Source organism: Glycine max, chromosome 19 (genome assembly GCF_000004515.6).
Source record: "Glycine max cultivar Williams 82 chromosome 19, Glycine_max_v4.0, whole genome shotgun sequence".
NCBI classification, from domain to species: Eukaryota; Viridiplantae; Streptophyta; class Magnoliopsida; order Fabales; family Fabaceae; genus Glycine; species Glycine max.
Window position 1 is genome coordinate 36953764 of NC_038255.2, and position 10054 is coordinate 36963817.

At 31.8% G+C, this 10054-nt stretch overlaps 1 long non-coding RNA gene across 1 annotated transcript; it reads right to left on the reverse strand.

Annotated features, from left to right (window-relative positions):
* Positions 1–5411: 5411 nt before the first annotated feature.
* LOC121174096 (uncharacterized) lies at positions 5412–9584 on the reverse strand. The gene is made up of 3 exons (XR_005889873.1): positions 9164–9584; positions 7601–7811; positions 5412–5489 (listed from the first exon to the last, which is right to left on the reverse strand). It is a non-coding gene; the product is annotated as an uncharacterized lncRNA (long non-coding RNA).
* Between the last annotated feature and the right edge of the window lie 470 nt (positions 9585–10054).

Sequence of the window (10054 nt, forward strand, 5' to 3'; positions counted from 1 at the left end):
TATTTAACTAAGAACTAGGTTTTAGTATTTTTGTTTTGTGATTATCATGAAATAAATAACATAAAATAAGTTACAATAAAAATTAAATGACGATAAAATAATTAAGTAAAGATAGAAATACTAGACTTGGATGGTGACATCGATCTTGATGAATGAATGCCTAGGTTTGAACTTGGAATTTGCTCGATCCATCATAACTTCATAATTCTCTACTCATCTCTCCTACTCATCTTCAATTCACTAATATATTATTCTACCTCAGCTCCTGCATAGTCGCAAATTTTAAACTACTTGCCCGATACCCAATCCCTTGGACATACTCACACAAGCAATTAGTATTAATGATTAAGAATTGGCGAGGCTTAACAAAGATTATTCTATCCCTAGAGATAATCCCAATTAAGTACTTGATTCATATTCTGGTTTCAACAAGGATCGCCAAAGCGCAAGTCAATTCTTGAATTCATCTAAAAGATGACCAATCAAATAAAAACATTAAGTACAGAAACAAATAAAGAACTCAAGATGAAGTATTGAATTGATATAATTAAAGCAAAACAAGGTTCATCCTTTCTTGTCCTAGGTGGAAGAAATTGCACTCATAAAAATAATACAATGAAACCTAGAGTGTCTAATAGAATAATGGAGGCGTCTAGTAGGTGAAAGTCTAAATTATAATTCTAAAAACTGCTTGACACTTCTACATGTTATAATGAATTCCTAGCCTTTTATTTATAGAATTGTAGCTAGGCTTAATTAAGGAGATAATTACAAGAAATTACAAATAAATAATATCTCTAATTATTTCAAGTAATTATATTCTTCTTCAGCTGGTTTTTCTTGAAAAATATCTTGCTCTTGATTTTCCAAGCTTTTATCTTTAATTTATGTGATTTCTTCTTCCTGAACTTTCTACTAATTTTGCTGAAAAACAATAAAAAAATCCATTAAAAATAAGTAAAACATAAACTTCTACCTAAGACAAAGTAAAAACTAAATTTAAACCTGATTTGATTCAAAACAAGGCCTAAAGTTAACTAAAATGTTACAAAATGCATATGAAAATCTGGTATATTTGACATTTATGACAAGACCGATATGATTGAGTCTCGTGGACAAAATCCTTCAAGTGTCCCAACTTGATGAGGTCTTCTATTTTGTCCTTTAGAACACTGCACTCCTCAATTAAATGTCCTCGATTGCGAAGATACTTGCAACGTTTGGAGAAATCAACCTTGGGGGGAGTGTTAGGTCTTTTTGGCATGGCTAGGATTTTGGTAGGCAGAGCTTGATCTAGGATATTATATCTGCTTGCACTAGGGGGGTATAATGGGTGTAACAAGGTTCTCGAGGCAGCTGATTCCTTTGATCCTTCATCCTAGTCTTGTTAAAGTTAGGCTTGTCGATCTTCTTCTTGGTTGACGTAGCCACAACTTGAACTTGGTTCTTGTATTCGGTCAATTCCTTCATTTGCATGTACTTGGCTGCCTTGCACTACAAGTCGTCCATGTCATAAGCGAGCTTTTTACATATGCTCTTCACAAGGGTTCCCGACCTTAGTGTCGTTATCAAGTGGTGCACTACAACTATTGGGTCTAGGTTTCAGATATTCAAAGCTATCTTTTCAAAATGTTCCATGAATGTCTGAAGTGATTCTTTCTTCTCATATCATATGTTGACTAGAGCCACTAATGTCAAATGATAGGATTGACTAGTTGCGAATTGGACTTCGAATCATGCGACTAATGTATCAAAAAAGTCAATGGTATTAAGGTGTAGTTGGGTGAATCGGTGCAGGGCCTGACCTTTCAAGGATGTGAGGAAGAAAACAATAAATAAATGACTAGTTGCAAATTGGACTTCGAATCATGCGACTAATGTATCACCCGAGTGTCGAATCCACATGGACTTTGTTTCTACTTAGGTAAATGAATATTTAATTAAGAAATTTTTTTAGAAAGGTAGTAGAAAACAATAATTTAAATTGCTGAAAATTAAATCAAACAAGAAAAAGAATTAAACATGAATTAATTAAAGATAAAAAAGATAAGAAAATCCAATATTATTGCAGAAGAAAATTCAGAAGATGAGAATGTTGGGAACTTAGCCTACTAGAGCTACTCTTTGATGTAATGTTAATGATTTTTCTCTATTTATAATTATTCCAATTTACACCTGCATATATTAATATACTCTAACTTTGGTCTCTCGCATGAAAGAACCTAATTTATCTATTTTCTCTCCTAAATCCTTTTGCAGAGCTAAAATAGTAAATTGCATTAAGAATAGAAATGTATAGCAAGCTAAATAAATATTAACCTATCCCTAGTGATGACTTTATTTAGATACCATTTCCCAGTTCTATTAGAAAATAATGTTTCTCAATGTTACCCCTAAAACTTACCGTGCAAATGGGTGATCAAGCCACAAGCAATAATATTAAGTGCATGAAAAGATAATGCAAATGTAATATTCATAAATAGATAGGAAGAAAAATTATATTAAGAGTAGTTGACTGCCAAGTTCCCAACAAAGGAGGTTTAACCTCTCATTGTCATGGAGATTTTACAATTGCAAGAGGGAAATATTAAGTAAAGTGGGAAAAAGATAATAAAGGGAATGGAGGGAATGAATGACTCCTAATGCTTGTTTCTTTTTCTTCTAACTTTTGCATTCTATAAGCAATTGTATTCTCTTGAAGTTTCTATGTGCCTTTTCCTTCTTCTCTCTTCTTCTTTTATAGGTGCAGATTAGCGGACTTCTGAGTTAGTCCGCTTTCCTTAATTAGTCATCCTTTCCTTAATTAGTATGTTTTCCTTAATTAGTTTACTTTCCTTAATTAGTCATGTTTTTCTTAATTAATCTGTTTTCCTTAATTATTCCTTATTAATACTTGCAAAAGGAACTTTGACGCTTAAGTAAGAATTTGGCTTAGAGCAGGAAATATAGATCATAAATGTGTATTCAATGAATAGTGGTCTTTACCTGGGGGTCCTACTCCTTTTATTCAATGATCTTGGACTTTGTGTGTACTGATTACCATCTTGGTAATTCATCCTCTAAGCAAGATTAAGTGGCCTAATCTCACGATTGTTAGTGATTGCAATTATCACCCCGCATGGGTTTGAAAGGGTTCTTGACTACCCTAGCCTAATACCTATCCAACTTGTTACTTTTTCCTTTAGTGGGGCCGAATTGATACTCAATGTCCAATCTAGTATAGGATTAAAGCGCAAAACAATAGATACATACTTGCATGTTAATGCTCTCCCTCTAATCATCCATGACTCAAATGAAATATTGAGAAAAACTTCCATAAAAAGTATTGCATCATCACACTTGATCAAGTAGAACAAAAGCATCATAAATCATAATCCATTGATAAAAGCTTATATTGAACGCAATTTGAATCCCAAAAAAATAGAAAATATGTGAAATAAAAAATGAACAAACACAAATGATATGAGAACATATAATAAAGTATGGAAAAATAAATTGTAACAATGAGTATGGGAAGAGAATGACGTACCCGTTGTGGGAGAAGAAAATATTTGAGAGTGGTGAGAGACTCCAGAATCATTGATAGTTTGCGGTCATTGAGATTGTGAATGGGCGTTACAAATGAAACCAAGTTTTTTAAATAAAAGGATAAGGATGAGTCAATTACGATTTGAAAGTAAGTGTGGTTATCTTTTGAGTCAATTACAATTTAAAAAATAAAAAGAAAGGTAAAAAGGAAGAAATTGCACTAGAAGAAGCCACATGTCAAAAACATAATGAGTCAGTTACGATTTAAAATGTATAGTATATTGATGATTGATATTGATTAGAAGAAAAAAATTGATTTAATTTTTAACCTAAAATCTATCACACTAAAATATACCAATATTTTTAAAATAACATATTAACAATAAAAACCTAAATTAAAGATCAAAATCTTAACATAACAAATTAATAATACTTGCATAATGGACTTAAGCGGGTTATGCGGGTAGTCCGCAAATCTTTGGATAAAGTCCACTAGGCTTGCATGCTTAACAGGCTGGACTCAAAAACTTGATATAGCTATACATATTTTTAAAAAAAGACTCATTATCCCCAAGGTCCACAGGCTTAACGGGTCGATATGCATATCTAGATCCATATATCCACCCCTATTGTTGTGCTATTCTCCTTGTATTATACCCGTGTGCCACCTAAAAGAGTTAAGACAATAAGCCAACTAAAGAGTTAATATATTATCATTATATAAATTAGATTTTATACATGTGCGATGCATGAATTTATTTAAATTATATACTTTTATATTTTTATTTTATGTATTTTTTTTAAAAGTTTAATAGTTGTGCATTGTTAGTATAAAAAAATTTAAACTCTCAACCAATAATAAATCATTTTTAATATGACTTTTAAAATAATTATTATGAATATAAACAAACATATCATATATGTTGATTTTTTAATATTCTAAATCTTTTTTGTCATTGTTTCGATAGACAATTAGTCGTGAAAAATCTCGGATTTTATTTTCAAAAAATGTGAAGATTGCTCAAAGGAATCAACTTAGTCATGAAATGGGAATCTAGTGGACTGAGGATTTGGGGAAGCATACGAGGGTCCATATTTTTCATAAAAGGGCCTATAGGAGCACTTTCCAATTTATACTAACAAAGTTCATCACCTCTTAGCACATGTCACTACTACAAAAAAGGATTTCTACGTCGGTTAAAATAGATATTTTACATCAATTATTTACCGTCGTTGTAGGAGATGTCGTGGAAAGTTTACATTTTCTACGACGGTTCAATAGATAACCGTCTTAGAAAAAGATATCATTCTAAGATAGTTTTTAACTAAAAACCGTCTTAGAAGAGTACTTTTCTAAGACGGTTCTTAGGTAAAGACCGTCTTAAAATGATACACTTTCTAAGACGGTCCTCTAAAGAACCGTCTCAGAATGCATTTTTTTTTAAAAAATTAAATATTGTTTGTGGACATTCTAAGATGGTTTTTTGGAGAATCGTCTTAGAATATATTTTTTTAAAAAAAAATAAAAAATATTTTATATTATTATAACTATCCACATCATTCGCAATATAATTTTTTGAATTTATGCCAACAGTGTCCCATTACCAAATGTACCTTGCACACTATGTTAAGGCTTCCACTTTGTCCACTGCAATATAAATAAATAATAATCACAGTTATACTCATTAGAAGATAACAACAATATCACAGAGAAACACATAAAGGAGTGACAATATTATGCAGAGAACTTTGTCTACTGCAATATTAGAGAAAATGATCAGAGAATCGTTCTTCAATCACAATCAAATACATTTAATTTAAAGCATAAAAATCATACTTAAAAACTGCATCTAAGTCTTGTAAAATAAATGTTTTTTTCCTACCTTATAAGCCATGTCATTTCTTGGAATTCTAGGATCCCTCGCTAGTATAAAAAAGTGAGTAATATTAAAGTCTTCATCCTAGTAAAAAAAAAACACAAAATGAATCAACTTAACTTTAATCTTGAGATAACCAACAATATGTTTTTTTTGTTGTTAAACAAACATGTCTTAAAAGCTGAAAATGCTGTAAAAGAATGAGCAGTAAGAAGTTCAATCATTCTTTGGATATCCATGCACGTGTCTGCTAGAATGTCAAGGCCATATATATCTACTAGAATAAGCAGTAACAAGTTCAATTATTCTTTGGATATCTATGTTAATGATAATGACACAATTAGCTGTATAACTAAAACTTAAGCTTTATACATACCAAACATATATCAATTATGTTAGTGATACTAGTTGCATTTGGTTATATATGTCATAGATATATTAATTAACTATCTCTAAAAAAATCCTATTATACAAAGTCGACTAAAATATAAAATAATTAAAAGTTAAATTTTATATCTACCAACATTTGTTATTAATTTCTTAAAGTTTGAAGGTCACACATGTTAACAAAAAATCTCATATATCATTCTTTTTTTTAACATAAAAATTTCAATCTTTCTCAATTTTTGTTTTAAATCTTACTTTATGTTGGATATACTATATTCTTAAAAAAAATCCATAACTAGACCAATGCCCTTTTACCCTCATTATTTTTTGTCCCTATTTTCACGAGAAATAAAAAAAGACTTATAGAGCTTTAAAATGATAACATCTTTACTATTACTGTAGCTCAAAATAACCTGTTTAAAGAAAACAAGAAGAAATGATTCAAGGCATTCTTTATTCTCCAACAAGCGATGACAGTCACAATTTTTTGAAGAATAGTTGGAGCCACAAGCTAATGCTAAAGAAGCATGAAGTACTTTACAGGAGAAATTCCAACGAAGAGCCAATATATGTGTCATTAAACTTCAAATTCTAAAATGTGAGTTTGAGTTAATAAAAAAGAAGAGTTCTAAGATAGTAAAAGACTATTATACAAAGATAAAATAAATATTTAGTCAAATGAGAACATATATAGCAAATATTCCTGACAATAAAATTGTTAAAAAAATTAATTTCTATTACAATGCAATTGTGACTATGATTGAATATGCCAAAGATCTCTTTATTGGTGATGGAACTAATAGACTCAAAGCATATGGACAAAGATTGAGTAGGCGTAGTAAAACTGTATTAAAGATTTGTTTCAAAGCTCAAATTGTAGGATCAGAATAAAGAACACAAAAAAAAAAAAATGGTGAAGAAATTTTTGAAATAAAAAGAATTTTAGAAACTTTTTCTAAGACCAATATCCTCCTTGTGGCATTTGCAAAAAGAAAATTCACTTGGAGAAAGATCATCAACATCATAGAAAGCCAGTGTCAGTACTGCAAGAAATTTAGACATATGGAGAAATTTAGATAGGAGTAATTCCTATATGTGCATTCAAAATATGTAAAAACTAACATTGAGGTTTAATTTGCAGCCATCTTAAGCATGGTCATGTGTAAAAAAAAAATAATTATTATATAATTGCCAACCTGAGGGTGGCTTATTACAGCTTTGAGATCCTCTTTTCTCACACCAGGTAATCCTAAGAGGCAGTGGTTAATTAGCAACTGCACCTCCCCAACAATGTGTAGCTTGTGTCCAAGAAGTAAATCCTCTTTTCTAATTAATTCTCCTCTAGTTACATAGACTAAATAACCCTTTCACTATGTCTCAGGTTACTCCTAAGCTTCTTTTTTTGGGTATCAATATACTTACTATAGTTTGGGTAAGTATAAAATTTCAAGTTCCGTTAACTTTGCTTAACTTTTACTGTTTTAGGCTTATTAACTATAATTTTAGCTATAGGTATAGTATTTCTAACTTGAACCTTAACTTTTTAAGAGTTCAGTGACACCAAGGAAAAATGTTTAGAAGAATTAATTGAAAAAATTTGAAATTACAAGGAAGTAATATGTAACATTCCCTTATGTGTCATTTTATGTACACCTTTTGATGATTCCTTATAAGGCAAAAATATATACAACAACAGTCGGTTCCATATATTATAAAACCAAATGCAATGTTTCATTTATAAATAGAAAAACCAAAACTTAAGCAATAATGAGGGAGAGGGAAACATGATTTGTTGTCAAATTGCTTACATGTGGCATGTCTTCTCCTTTTGTGAGGGAACACCTTTTTTATGCGCCAACGATGGTAATCAAGAATTTGAAGCATTCCCCACTTGCATCCTGGATTCTTTTGTAATTTTCTTAATAACCATAGCTTAAGAGAAGAAGTTCTCTAACCTTGTTCTCAAATCTTCGCCTGAATGAATATGAACAAGAAATACCCACAGGGATATTTTCAAAACTGTATTGCAACAATACAACAAAGAAACGGAGAGTAAGAAACTGAAAATCTTACTCAACATATATAAAGTTTTAAGCATAAAGGATAATTTGATAATCAAAACTCCTTAGCAAATATTCACACGAGCACTATCACAAATAAATCACATGTGTGTAATAATAGTAGTCACAATCATTTCTAGACAAAACAAACTAAATGTCTCTGAAATTACTTTAACTAATGTACTTTGAAGCAAAGTCCTCACACAAAAACAAAGATGTAACTTACTGCTATCATAACATGACTACATGACATACTTGTGCATTTTAATAAATTCACATATATATAGTAGGCACCTGAGCTAAAACCCATCCAATAAGCCAATCATTGATGAGTTTTCCTTGTTCACATTATTCATCATTGGACCAAAAATACAAGAGAGAATGCAAGGAGAGGCCATAGCCATCGCAATTAGGAGTCTAAAGCACATATTGAAGAGAGAATGCAGGGGGAGGCCTTTAAAGCAAGGACTCCCAGGACTAACTCTCAATTTAGAATCAACATGTTCAACTCCAACAATACCTACATTCAAGGTTAATAATGTATAAATATTGAAGAGCAAACAAATAGAAATATATAAAAGCCAAATTGGGTCTTAGACATAATAGGGCAGAAAACTAAATACACTTTCAAGATGTATTTGATAATGATTAAACAATGGTTAATGATCTTTTTCTCCTTTCTTACATACTTTTTTTCTTTATTATACAGAAGTTTACCCCACCCATTTGCAAATTTAGCCAAGGGCTGGAACTTGTAGGTCCTATGGTTCCTCATCCAAATGCAGTCAACTCCAAACAAGTAATGTGCTTCAATTACTTCTAGACTCTGTGAAGAAGTATAAGAAATTTACCGTATAACTATGAAATTCATACCAACAAATGTTTATAAGAGTACACTAATTTATAAGAATGACTTGCCAAATAAACTCCTAATATGATTTTTTAAAGGATTTTTGTATTTATTTTTTTTTTTTGAAGAAAAAAGAAATACTGTGAAAGCTTTTTTTCTTAAGCATGTATGTTGAAATACTCGATATAGATGCTCTAGTTATTTGCCAAAAACTGGTAAACTTCCATATCAATAAAGATTATGGTGAGGCTGTAAAGATACAACAACATTCATTAGGGAAAACACGAGTTTGGTAAAATAAGGGGGGCAGGGGTTGAGGAAGAACCAATTGCTCACAGAGTATGCTAAAACACCTAAATATTCCACACACAGTTATTGAAACAATCCAACATAGAGAAAAATTTTCTTTGGTGTATTATAAAGCAAAACCAAATGACTTGGAAGATTCTACTTTCTTATACCATTCACTTGGCAAGTTCGTTGCGGATGAGTTTGTCCTGGCAACCATGTTTGTGAGGATTGGGGCTTCACCTTAGTGTACTTACGAGTCTTGAGCCCACAGTCAGGGTTCACTCATAAGATGTTCTTCTCAAGCACTGTCAGCATCTTGTCGTTGAGGTCGATTCCGATGACGGTGTGGATCTTATGGTTGCTCGACATCGAAGTGCAGAAAACATAGGAATGTGAGGAGACAAAGAGAAAGAGAGAGAGTATGGTTTGTTTCTAGGGATTTTGGAGCTGTGTGAGGAGAAAAAGAGAGAGAGAGAGAGAGAGAGAGAGAGTGACGCAACAAAGAAGTCAAGGCGCCAACTCCCTCAGCTCCCCCAACGTCGTGATGAACAAGTTGAGGCAACGAAGAGACAGAGGGCCAACACGCTGCCCGATAAAAGAGAGAGAAGGGAGAAATTAAAAATAATAGACATTCAAAGACGGTTTTGGGAAACCCATCTTTGAAATATTCACAATATTCACAAAATTGCCATCATTATGCAAACAAAGACGGTTTTTTTATGACCGACGTAGATACTGGGTCGTAGAAAATAGTTTTTTTTAGTAGTGTGGAAAGCAAAACCTATATCCTTTGCTGGTAGAGTAACTAACAAAATCTGTTTAGCAAGCTCTTTCGGTCTGTGTGGCAATCTGTGTTACTTCCTAAATCTATTTGTGAAGATATTGATAAAGTTTGTCGTAGTTTTATTTGGGGTGCTGGGTATAATGGCAGGAAAAGGCATTTAGTAGCGTGGGACACTATTTGCAACAACAAAATTGATTGAGGTTTGGGGTTGAGAAAAAGTAAAGATGTCAATAAAGCTAGCATGATGAGAGCTAGCTGGAGATTTTGTGGGGAAAGT